This window comes from Leopardus geoffroyi, chromosome C2 (assembly GCF_018350155.1).
Source record: "Leopardus geoffroyi isolate Oge1 chromosome C2, O.geoffroyi_Oge1_pat1.0, whole genome shotgun sequence".
Lineage (NCBI taxonomy): Eukaryota > Metazoa > Chordata > Mammalia > Carnivora > Felidae > Leopardus > Leopardus geoffroyi.
Window position 1 is genome coordinate 4,967,998 of NC_059333.1, and position 9,828 is coordinate 4,977,825.

Here is a 9,828-nt window from a genome sequence, read left to right on the forward strand (position 1 = left end):
TGCGCCCACCAATTTTTAATGTTGATCGATGTGGATTTCAAGCTAGGCAATAATAGTAAGAGAAAACAACCTTTGCAAGAAGGGGTGGGATAGAGCTGCTGAAGTGGGAGAGACTGAAATTCTATACTTTGTTAGAATTACAGGAAAGCTAAGGTGTTGCCAATTTTAGAACAACCACCACAAAACAGAAAGCAATTTCTGACTTCCTAACAGATGGGGATTAAGTGCTGGTGAGGAAAACAAGGGGCGCCTGGGTGGCTCAGTCGGTTGAGCCTCCGACTTTGGCTCAGGACATGATCTCATGGTCCGTGAGTTCGAGCCCCGCGTTGGACTCTGTGCTGACAGCTCGGAGCCTGGAGCCTGCTTTGGATTCTGTGTCTCCCTCTCTCTCTGCCCTTCCCCCACTCATGCTCTGTCTCTCTCTCTCTCTCTCTCTCTCTCTCTCAAAAATAAATAAACATTGAAAAAAAATTTTTTAAAGTGCTGGTGAGGAAAACTTAAAGAAATCAATGCAACAAAAGGCAAGAAAGGGAAAAAAATAATCAAAGAAAAAAAGCAGGATAAACAGAGCATAGGATGGCAGAAAGAGATCACAATAAATATTAGGTTGAATGTTATGAGATCACCATTTTGTTTAAGTTTATTTATTTTGAAAGAAAGAAAGAGAGAGAGAATGTGAGTGGGGGAGGCACAGAGAGAGAGAGAGAGAGGGAGAGAGAGAATCCCAAGCAGGCTCCACACTGTCAACACAGAGCCGGACATGGGGCTTGAACCTACAAACTGCGAGATCATGACCTGAGCTGAAATCAAGAGTCGAAATCAAGAGTCAAAATCAAGACTCTAATGCTTAACTGACTCAGCCACCCAAGTGCCCCGCAAGATGGCCCTATTTTAAGTAAGAATATCTAAATATTAGTAACTGCATATGGCTTACCTTATTACAAAGCACGATTACATGTCCTCACTAAAAGATGACAAATAAGGGAATGGATTTTTTAAAATTCAAGTTGATGACGTTGAAAAAGGCGTACCTAAATAGAATGCGGGAGAAAGACTAAACGCGCAGAGCAGTAAAAGATGTGCAGTCAGTACTAACCGAAAGGAAACCAATGCAGCTGCTGTCATTTCACCAAAATACACTTTAAGGCAAAAAGTGTCCTTAGATAGGGGGAAGGGAAGGAAAAATAAGATAAAAAGAGAGGGAGACAAACCATAAGAGACTCTTGGATGCAGAGAACAAACTAAGGGCTGCTGGAGGGGGGGGTGGGTGGGGGAGGGGCTAGATGGGGGATGGGCATTAAGGAGGGCGCCTGTTGGGATGAGCACTGGGTGTCCCATGTAAGTGATGAATCACTAAATTCTATTCTCAAAATCACTATTACGCTATGAAACCCAACTTGGATTTAAATTTTTTTTTAATAAAAACCAATCCATCAATCAATAATAAATGGAATTTTAAAAAGTGTCATTAGAGATGAAGAATTATGTGGTAAGGATAAAACCAACATTTTCCTGAGAACACGCAGCAGCCACAAGCCTGTGCATGTCTGAAAAATGTGTGGCTTAAGATACATGAAAAAGGCAAACTGTCAGACTAGTACACTCACTCATCTATGTCTCTAGCCCAGGAAACTGTAAGAGGAAGCAGACCTGTGCATAATCTTAATGGGAAAATTTAAGATAACTCTCTCAGAAACTGATAGAACAGAATAAAAGGTTGTAATGTTATAAACGGTATGAAAAATACCATTTTACACAGTGGATTGGAAAAAATATATATCCTTGCACTGAAAAAATGGAGGCTGTACATTCTTTTTAAGTTCATGTAGAACAATTTACAATGGTCCTGCATGAAATCACCGAGAAAAGTCTTCAACAAATACAAAATAACGAATACTATTCAGATGGCAATGGGATGAAATCAAAGTGGAAATTAAAACCCCCCCAAAACCTTACTTTGTAGAAAATTGCCCTGATGCAACCATTGATCCTAAGTACACTGTTAGGGGGGCCCTCCCAGGGATGATGCAACAGAAAGGAACACGGGCCGTATTCAGATGCTTGAATGACACAGTTTATTAAACTCAACCTAAGTCACACGGAGGGAAGTGAGGGGAGAGAGGAAAGGTAAGTTAACACACTTCAGAGCAGGTGAAGTTCCTGAATCCTAGGTACACGGTGCTCATGGGTCCTGTTTCTCTCCCTGCTGCATCAACCTTCCCCCCAAGGGTGCTGTTATGAGGACTGGGGCCGAGTTTTGAATAAGGGGCTCCACAAATGGAAGCTTCCCTGGGTCACTGGCACCTGATATCTCTTCCTTGGAGAGACACAGGGGCAAGGAGGCTTGACTTGGCCGCAGCTCACTAGGCAGGCTGTCAAGAAGTTGTGGTTTTCATCTGTGCTCCTCAGGCAGAACATCGGGGCTGCGGAGAGATCACCATGGGTGTCACTGATGGCTGGCCAAATCTGGGGGCAACACAGTTACCTGCCCAGAGGTGGCCTGATCATGACCTAATAAAGCATCTACTTTATTATGTCATATTTTAAGGATTTATTCTATCTAACCTTGATATATCTTACAGGTTACTAACCTTCCTTTCTATATGTAACACACCTATTGATTTTACTGTATTTCACAAGCTACTTCAATATACTTGAATATTCATGACCTATATTTAACCTGCCATATGATTTTACTCAATCTCATAAACTAAAAGCTTACTTAAGATCTATGTTTAACTCTTTTGTGAATGTCCTAAGAAAAGCCACATGATCTCTGGACTACCTGAATTATCTCTTTCTTCAAAGCACTCAAAGGCTTTAGTATGGGTATATCCTCAAAGGACTGCACCACTGCTCACAGAAATACACACACACACACACACACGCGCGCGCGCGCGCGCACACGCGCATGCACATTCAGATAGTTTTCCTTATGAAACAATTGAGTATTTTCAGATAACAACACACACTTTTCTTAAAAAAGTTTTTCATTAATGGAAAAATCTCAGTGGAAATTATGAACTAGTTGGGACAACAATGGAACTCTGCTTCATGGGTCTTATGAGATGCAGCTAACGCCGTACTTGGGTATACATTCATAGCCCTAAATGCTATTATTGAAAATAAGACTAACAAGCATGAATTAAGCATTCAGTTAAAGAAGCTAGATAAAGAAAAACAGAGAAAAATAAAGACATAAAATAGAGAAGACTTTGATTAATAGGAAAGCCTAGGTGGTTTCAGTTAATGAAGAGCTCCCTGGCCCCAGTGGGTGCTGAATTAACCAAACGCAATGTGAGGCTTAATATAAATAAAATGCCACGTGCCAGTGGTGGTGATTGTCACAGAATGTTCCTTATTGCAAAGTTCTTCTCCTGGGCTTTAAGTTAGCAGACCAGTACGCAAGGAACACTGACTTGTTCAGAAATTACTATAGAAACTGTGAGTGTTTCACCTGGATAAAAGATCTATGGGAGAATCTGTAGGAGGATGGATTAGACTCAACTTGTCCAGGAATTTAGGAATAATCCGTTTGGGATTATAAAAAGTCAAATGTCAGGTTGTCGTAAGTAAAGACACTCATCTAACAACTAGGTGTTGGTGGCCATGTAGAGCTGCTTCTCTTGGTTCCATTCTGCAGGAGTCTACGGGGCTGGGTTCCCTGCGAGTACCAGGGAGGAGCAGAGGTGATGGGGGGGGGGTCCTGCTCAGTTCAAAAAGTCTATTAATCCAGAATAATAATAGTCTGCTGGCATGGAGAAAACCCTGGTATTTAAATGCTGCTGCTTTCTTCCACCAAAACTCTGTTAATTATAAAAGTTAGAAAATTATAATATCATAACATGCTCCTGGGACATGAGTCACCTTGGGCTGGGTGACTTTTGTAATGGTCAGAAAGTCAGCATGGTCCGCATGGTCAGAAACGATCTTGTGTCTTATTTGCTTATCCACATACTGTCTTTGTTCTCCCTGAAGGCAGGGACCATTTTATCCCAGACTTTGGACTACTTGGCACCTGGAAATGTGCTGGGACCTAGTAGGTGTTTGATAAATATTTGTTCAAAGAATGTGTCTAGGGTTCTTAACTCTCTAAATTATCCATGGGTCTGCTTCAGGGGGTTTACAAACTCGCCAAATTTGTGTCTAAATTGGGTTTCTGGGGGGAGAAGGCCCATAGATTTTATCAGAGGCTCAAATGAGCCCCAGATCCAAGCAAGGTAGAGAACTATGAGTTTAGTGATGCCAGGAAGAGACAAAGAGGAGTTTGTCTTTTAAAACATTATGGAAAATTTAGGGACACGTGGGTGGCTCAGTCAGTTAAGCATCCGACCTCGGGTCAGGTCATGATCTCTCAGTTCACGAGTTCAAGCCCCACGTCGGGCTCTGTGCTGACAGCGCAGAGCCTGGAGCCTGTTTCAGATTCTGTGTCTCCCTCTCTCTCTGCCCTTCCCCCACTCATGCTCTGTCTCTCTCTCCCTCTCTCTCAAAAATAAATAAAACATTTAAAAAAAAGCAAATAAAACTATGGAAAATTTAGATTTCATGGAGTTTCAGCTGAATGTTAATGTGCTTGCATTATTGGAAAATTATATGCATTTTCTAGAAGTTGATCATCTTTATAGGGTGTAAATCTGATAACTTAGCCTTAACCACAATAGTTGATTAGATGAATTCCTTCTTCTGCCCCATCAGATTTGTTGCAGATTCTTTTCAGTTTTCAGGAATATTTGCACTTCTTAATAACACAAAAAATTTAAAATATCTCTGGAGCACCCGAATCACCTTTTTTTTTTTTTTAAAGTACTCAAAGATTTTAGTATGGGTATGCTCCTGGGACAGAATTGCTGTTTAGAGAAATACACACACACACGCACACACACACAGAAAACACACATACATACACAGAGTCAGTATACCAAAGAGGGAACGAAAGTGACTTTGGGCAGTTTCCATGGCAAAGATGCATCCTTAAACTGCAACATTTTTATTCCTGAACAGGTAATTTATCATTATGTGTTTATGGGAATGATTATGGCAAGTCCAACTCCGTTAGTGGTTAAGTACACACTTAAAATGAATCCTGCTAACAGTTGTGATTGGTGTACAAAAATAAAATATTTTATCAAGTACATACCGTATTATTATCAGTATTTGCATTATATTATTTTATCATCATCCTATTATAATGTTGATAAGATATCATAAAATCTTACGGGTCTTTGCTCTGACTTTAAATGAGTTACTCTGTCTCTGAATATCACTCATTGTCTCTTCCCTCACACCCGCTATAAAGTCACAGGGAATTACAATCCCACTCAGGACTATCATGTTGGCCCTCAAATGTTCAGCTTCTTTCTTTCCGGCACCTGTTTTCTTCTTAGAAGGCTGGTGGGCCCTGTGATATACAACAAAATCAATCAGGCACCTCTCACCATTCTGCCTAAATATAAGCCATTGTCTGACCCTGAACCACAAATGAGAGCCACCCCCTATCTCGGAGATGCTTCCTCAGGGTCTCACATGCAGGAAAGAGAGAGGGCTCCCTTACCTGTCCACACAGGTGAGTGTGGGCACCTCCTTGCTGTCCAGTATGGCGTCCATTCAAGAAGGAGAAAGAATTTTAAAAATGTGAAAATATCATCTCGGAGGGCTCTTTCCGTCTTGTCCTTTGGTCTGAAGCTAGAAAATGAGTAAGAGTGACTTTTTTTATTCAGAGGGCAGAGCTCAAGTGGGGAGTGGGGCAAACATCCTAGTTTCTGCTTCCAACTTGGAGAGACGCTTCCCAACTGGTTAGAAAAACAAATTCTGTTTAAATCAAGAACTCAGACTTTGAATTGGAGAGAGATTGCTTTTTCACGAGCCTTACCTCTCCCCGCCGCCCCCCCCCCCCAGACACACAGCATATATGAATCTCTTTCCACAGGGAGCATCTGGGATTTTCAATTATTAAAAGGAAGCTCAGAGCCAGGCGCTTCCTTGGGGAGCCCAACGAGACTTAGGCTGCAGGTTCTGTGTAACCCCTGGCATTCAGTAACATTTCCAATACCTTGGCTTAAATCTGGGCGTTTTAGATTTGGGGGTGAGCACTGGCGTGGCGAATGCAAGGGGAATAAATAAAGGCGTGAGTGAAGAGAGATCAGCAGTTCTCCCCCACCCCTCCCATGCAAGGACCATGTTTCTTGCAGCGATGGAAACAACCAACTAGCGGGCAGGCAGGTCGAGCATCCAGCTCCAGCATCTTTCTGGCCGGGCCCCTCCTCTGCCGCTCCCTCCCCAGCCCTGCCGTGCCTCTCTCGGTAAGATCCCGAGGGCGTTCCCTGGCCTGACGCGGGGATGAGCTTCGCCAGTGTCTTCTGCGCCTCCTTCCAGCCCTTGTGGTTGAACGGGGCTCTTTTCCTTGTTGGCTTCCTTTTCCTCTCCATGGCCCAACTCTTGTCGCCTCCTAACACTTCGGACAAATGAAGTTTGTGAGGTCATGATTTCCCCAGGGGCAAGTAGAACGTCGCCTCCCACTCCCCAACCCCACATTAGAGGGAGAGACTTTCTCCCCCCTCCCGTTCCGATTCATGGGATGGACTTGACTTTTCTGGCTGATCTCTCTGCCGCCTTTCGAAGCCTCTTGGTGTGAAAAGGCAGCAAACGGTGGTCACCTGGACACTGAGCTAAAGGATGGCGTGTGCACAAAATTGTACCAAGGCACCACGTACAGAGAAAACGATGGCACCCCAGTGGTGTTGCACCTAGAGTCCATTATCACCCCTAGAATTACCCTGCAGATTCTATGTCACGTTGGGCCACTTAATTGCACAAAGAATCACGTTGGGTGCAAGCATGCCCCAACACTATCCCTCACTGTGCACGTTGACCTGCGGTGCGGGTCCAGGGGCAGGGGCTTCCACTCGACTCACACCAGGCTTTTTTTTTCAGAATTCACCAGCTGGGAGTGTCAGGCAAGGACAGCCACCGACCCTCCTCCGTGGGTCCTCCCGGCATTTCCATCCTCACATGCCTATGAACATACACTCGTGTTCCTTCCTCACACCAAAGCCGGGCAGCTGGTCAAGCTGGCGTAAAGGGAGGTGAAGGCAAAGACGGAAAATAACGAGAATGGGAAACATTCTTCAGAGCCCCAAATCAAGAAACGTTATTTCCTTTCTGCGTTTCTAGAGACATTCAAAACAATTCCTGGACGTGAAAAATCCACGCGGAATAATTGAAATCGAAATGTGGAAGGCCTTACGTTGCGCTAATCCATTTACAGTGGTGTGAATTGCTTCTCAAAGCCAACTGCCAGACGGGCTGCTTTATTTAATGACTCGAATGCTCAAGTTCCCTCGGGGGAGGAGACGGTTTTGCCACCAACTGTGGCATTTCCCCACTTTCTCCTTTGTCCTGAGGTGGCCTGGCTGTGGTCCAGGCTCTCCTGAGATCTCAGCCAGCGGGAGCAGGTACCTGCTCAGTCTGCTCCCAGCACGGCACATGCTTTATCCCACACCTGCTGAGTCTCGAGGAGACAAAAAGGGGGTAAAGAACACGTCCTGTTTTGTTCCCATGCGCTGATGGCTCAATTCTCGTAATTTATGGGAATCAAATATGCATGGCTGTTACACCTGAAAAGAAGGAACAGGAATCGTTAGCAATCTGTCCACAAATAGAACCATCAGAGAAAGTGCCTGAACCAAGGGCCCCCCGGGGGAAATGGTGTCAGAAGACGGCCGTGGTTGAGCAGCTCCAGGCTCTGGGAACTGCTTCTCCTAAGAATCCAGGCACTCGGGGGCCGCACCAGGATGGCCCTCCTGTCTTCTTCCCCCAGACCCTGAGCTCTTCCTGCTGGTCAGGTTTGATAGCGAGTCCGTTTATTTGCCTCGTGGTGAAGATTTGACATTGTAGAGGTGTCAGGACGCAAAGCGAGGACAGCAGTTTTCCAGGTGTGGGCCATGGACCGCTGGGAACCCCAAGTGCTTTCACAGTCCAGGATCACGTCATCGAAACAATTTTCTTCTTTTATTATCTTTATTTTTTAATGTTTTATTTATTTTTGAGAGACAGAAAGAGACAGTGCAAGCGGGGAGGGGCAGAGAGAGAAGGAGACACAGAATCCGAAGCAGGCTCCAGGCTCCGAGCTGTCAGCACAGAGCCCGACGCGGGGCTCGAACTCACAGACCACGGACGCTTAACCCACTGAGCCACCCAGGCGCCCAAAAACAATTTTCTTAATGCCTTTTTCTTTGCCTTTTTCACTGAGTTGACCTTTGCATTGATGATGCAGAAGCATTAATATTAATAGGTATATTAGTCTCCAGAGAAACAGAATAGGGTGTGTGTGTGTGTGGAGAGAGAGAGAGAGAGAGTGAGTGAGAGAGAGAGAAACAATGCTCTTTGGCGGGATAATACGAACATATGTAATGTATATTAGATGGATACATACAGATAACACATACACACACACAAGAGAGAGATTTTAAGGAATTGGCTCACATGATTGTGGGAACTAACATGTTCAAAATCTGTAGGGCAGGTCAGCAGGCTGGAGACCCAGGGAGGAGTGAATGCTGTAGCTTGAGTCTGAAGGCAGCCTGGAGGAAGAATTCCCTCTTCCCCAGGGGACCTCGGTCTCTTCTTGTAAGCCTTCAACTGATTGGATGAGGCCCACCCACATCATAGAGAGTCATGGGCTTTACTTCATGTTCACCGATTTAATGTTAATCTCATGTAAATAATCTCTAGACTGGTGTTTGATGAGGCAATGGGGAAACATAGCTTAGCCAAGTTGACGCATAAAATTAACCATCACAGCAGGTAAAACTGCTCGTGCCTTAGCATAAATGAAGGCCATGGTGTTAAACTGGACAGTAGTCATTGGCTTCTTCACTACTGTGTACTCAGAGGAAAGAGAGAGAGAGAGAGAGAGAGAGAGAGAGAGAGAGAGAAAGAAAGAAGGAAGGGAGGAAAGAAAAGAAAAGAAAAGAAAAAAGAAAAGAAAAGAAGAAAGGAGGAAAGGAAGGAAGGAAGGAAAGGAAGAAAAAAAGAAAGCCAGTTTCACCTAAGAATATCTTTGATGAAATGCAGGAAAGAATCAATTTCACTAAACACCCCCAAGAGACTGCTCATGACATCTACCGCCCACCGTCGGCAGAGGGCAGCCTCCCGCACTGCCCACCCTCCCGCCTGCAGGCCCACATCCGTGGAGAGCTGAGGCCCACGTGCTAAGTAGCGCCCGCACTGCGCGACACCCACACGGGCTGCCTCTCCGCCAGCGATAAGCTGGCACGCCGGGTCGTGCTGGGGCTGGGTGGCGCCCTGCTCGCCAATTCCTGCCTCCCCTCTACGCCACCAGCCTTGTGCTGGCCGACCCCTGCCACGAACCACCCCCCCCCCCCACTCCCACCCCAACTCTGAGCAGGGCCATCCACACCTGGCCCAGCCTAGACCGGGTCTTGGGGCCGTGCCTGCCTCCTCCCTATGCCCGTACCACGCTGCACCTGTTTGTAGGGCCCCTTCCGGCCCCCTTGGATCCTACCCCCAACGCCTGCCATTGCCCGAGCCTCAACTGGAGCCTGGCGGGGGGACACTGATGTCGAGGTTGTGGATGTGGGCACCGGGCTCGTGAAGGCTGAGGCCTCCCTCGGGCCTCCCTCCCGCCTCTGCAGGGCAGCCTTTCTCCGGGTTCTTCCGCCAGGCTGCCAGAGCTCTCGGGAAGTCCTGCCTCCTGGCCTTCAAGACCTACGATGCAGCCAAGGCCCGACCTACCAGGATGCTCACAGGCAGCTGTCTCTCCTCCTGGACCAGCAGGGCCCGGGGGCTTGGCCCTCAAAACCAGTGGTG

General features: G+C 46.0%; 1 long non-coding RNA gene across 1 annotated transcript; it reads right to left on the reverse strand.

The window, feature by feature from the left end:
• Window positions 1-2,052: 2,052 nt before the first annotated feature.
• Window positions 2,053-6,067, reverse strand: LOC123575996. Its single transcript, XR_006701125.1, has 2 exons — window positions 5,552-6,067; window positions 2,053-2,423 (listed from the first exon to the last, which is right to left on the reverse strand). It is a non-coding gene; the product is annotated as an uncharacterized LOC123575996 (long non-coding RNA).
• Between the last annotated feature and the right edge of the window lie 3,761 nt (window positions 6,068-9,828).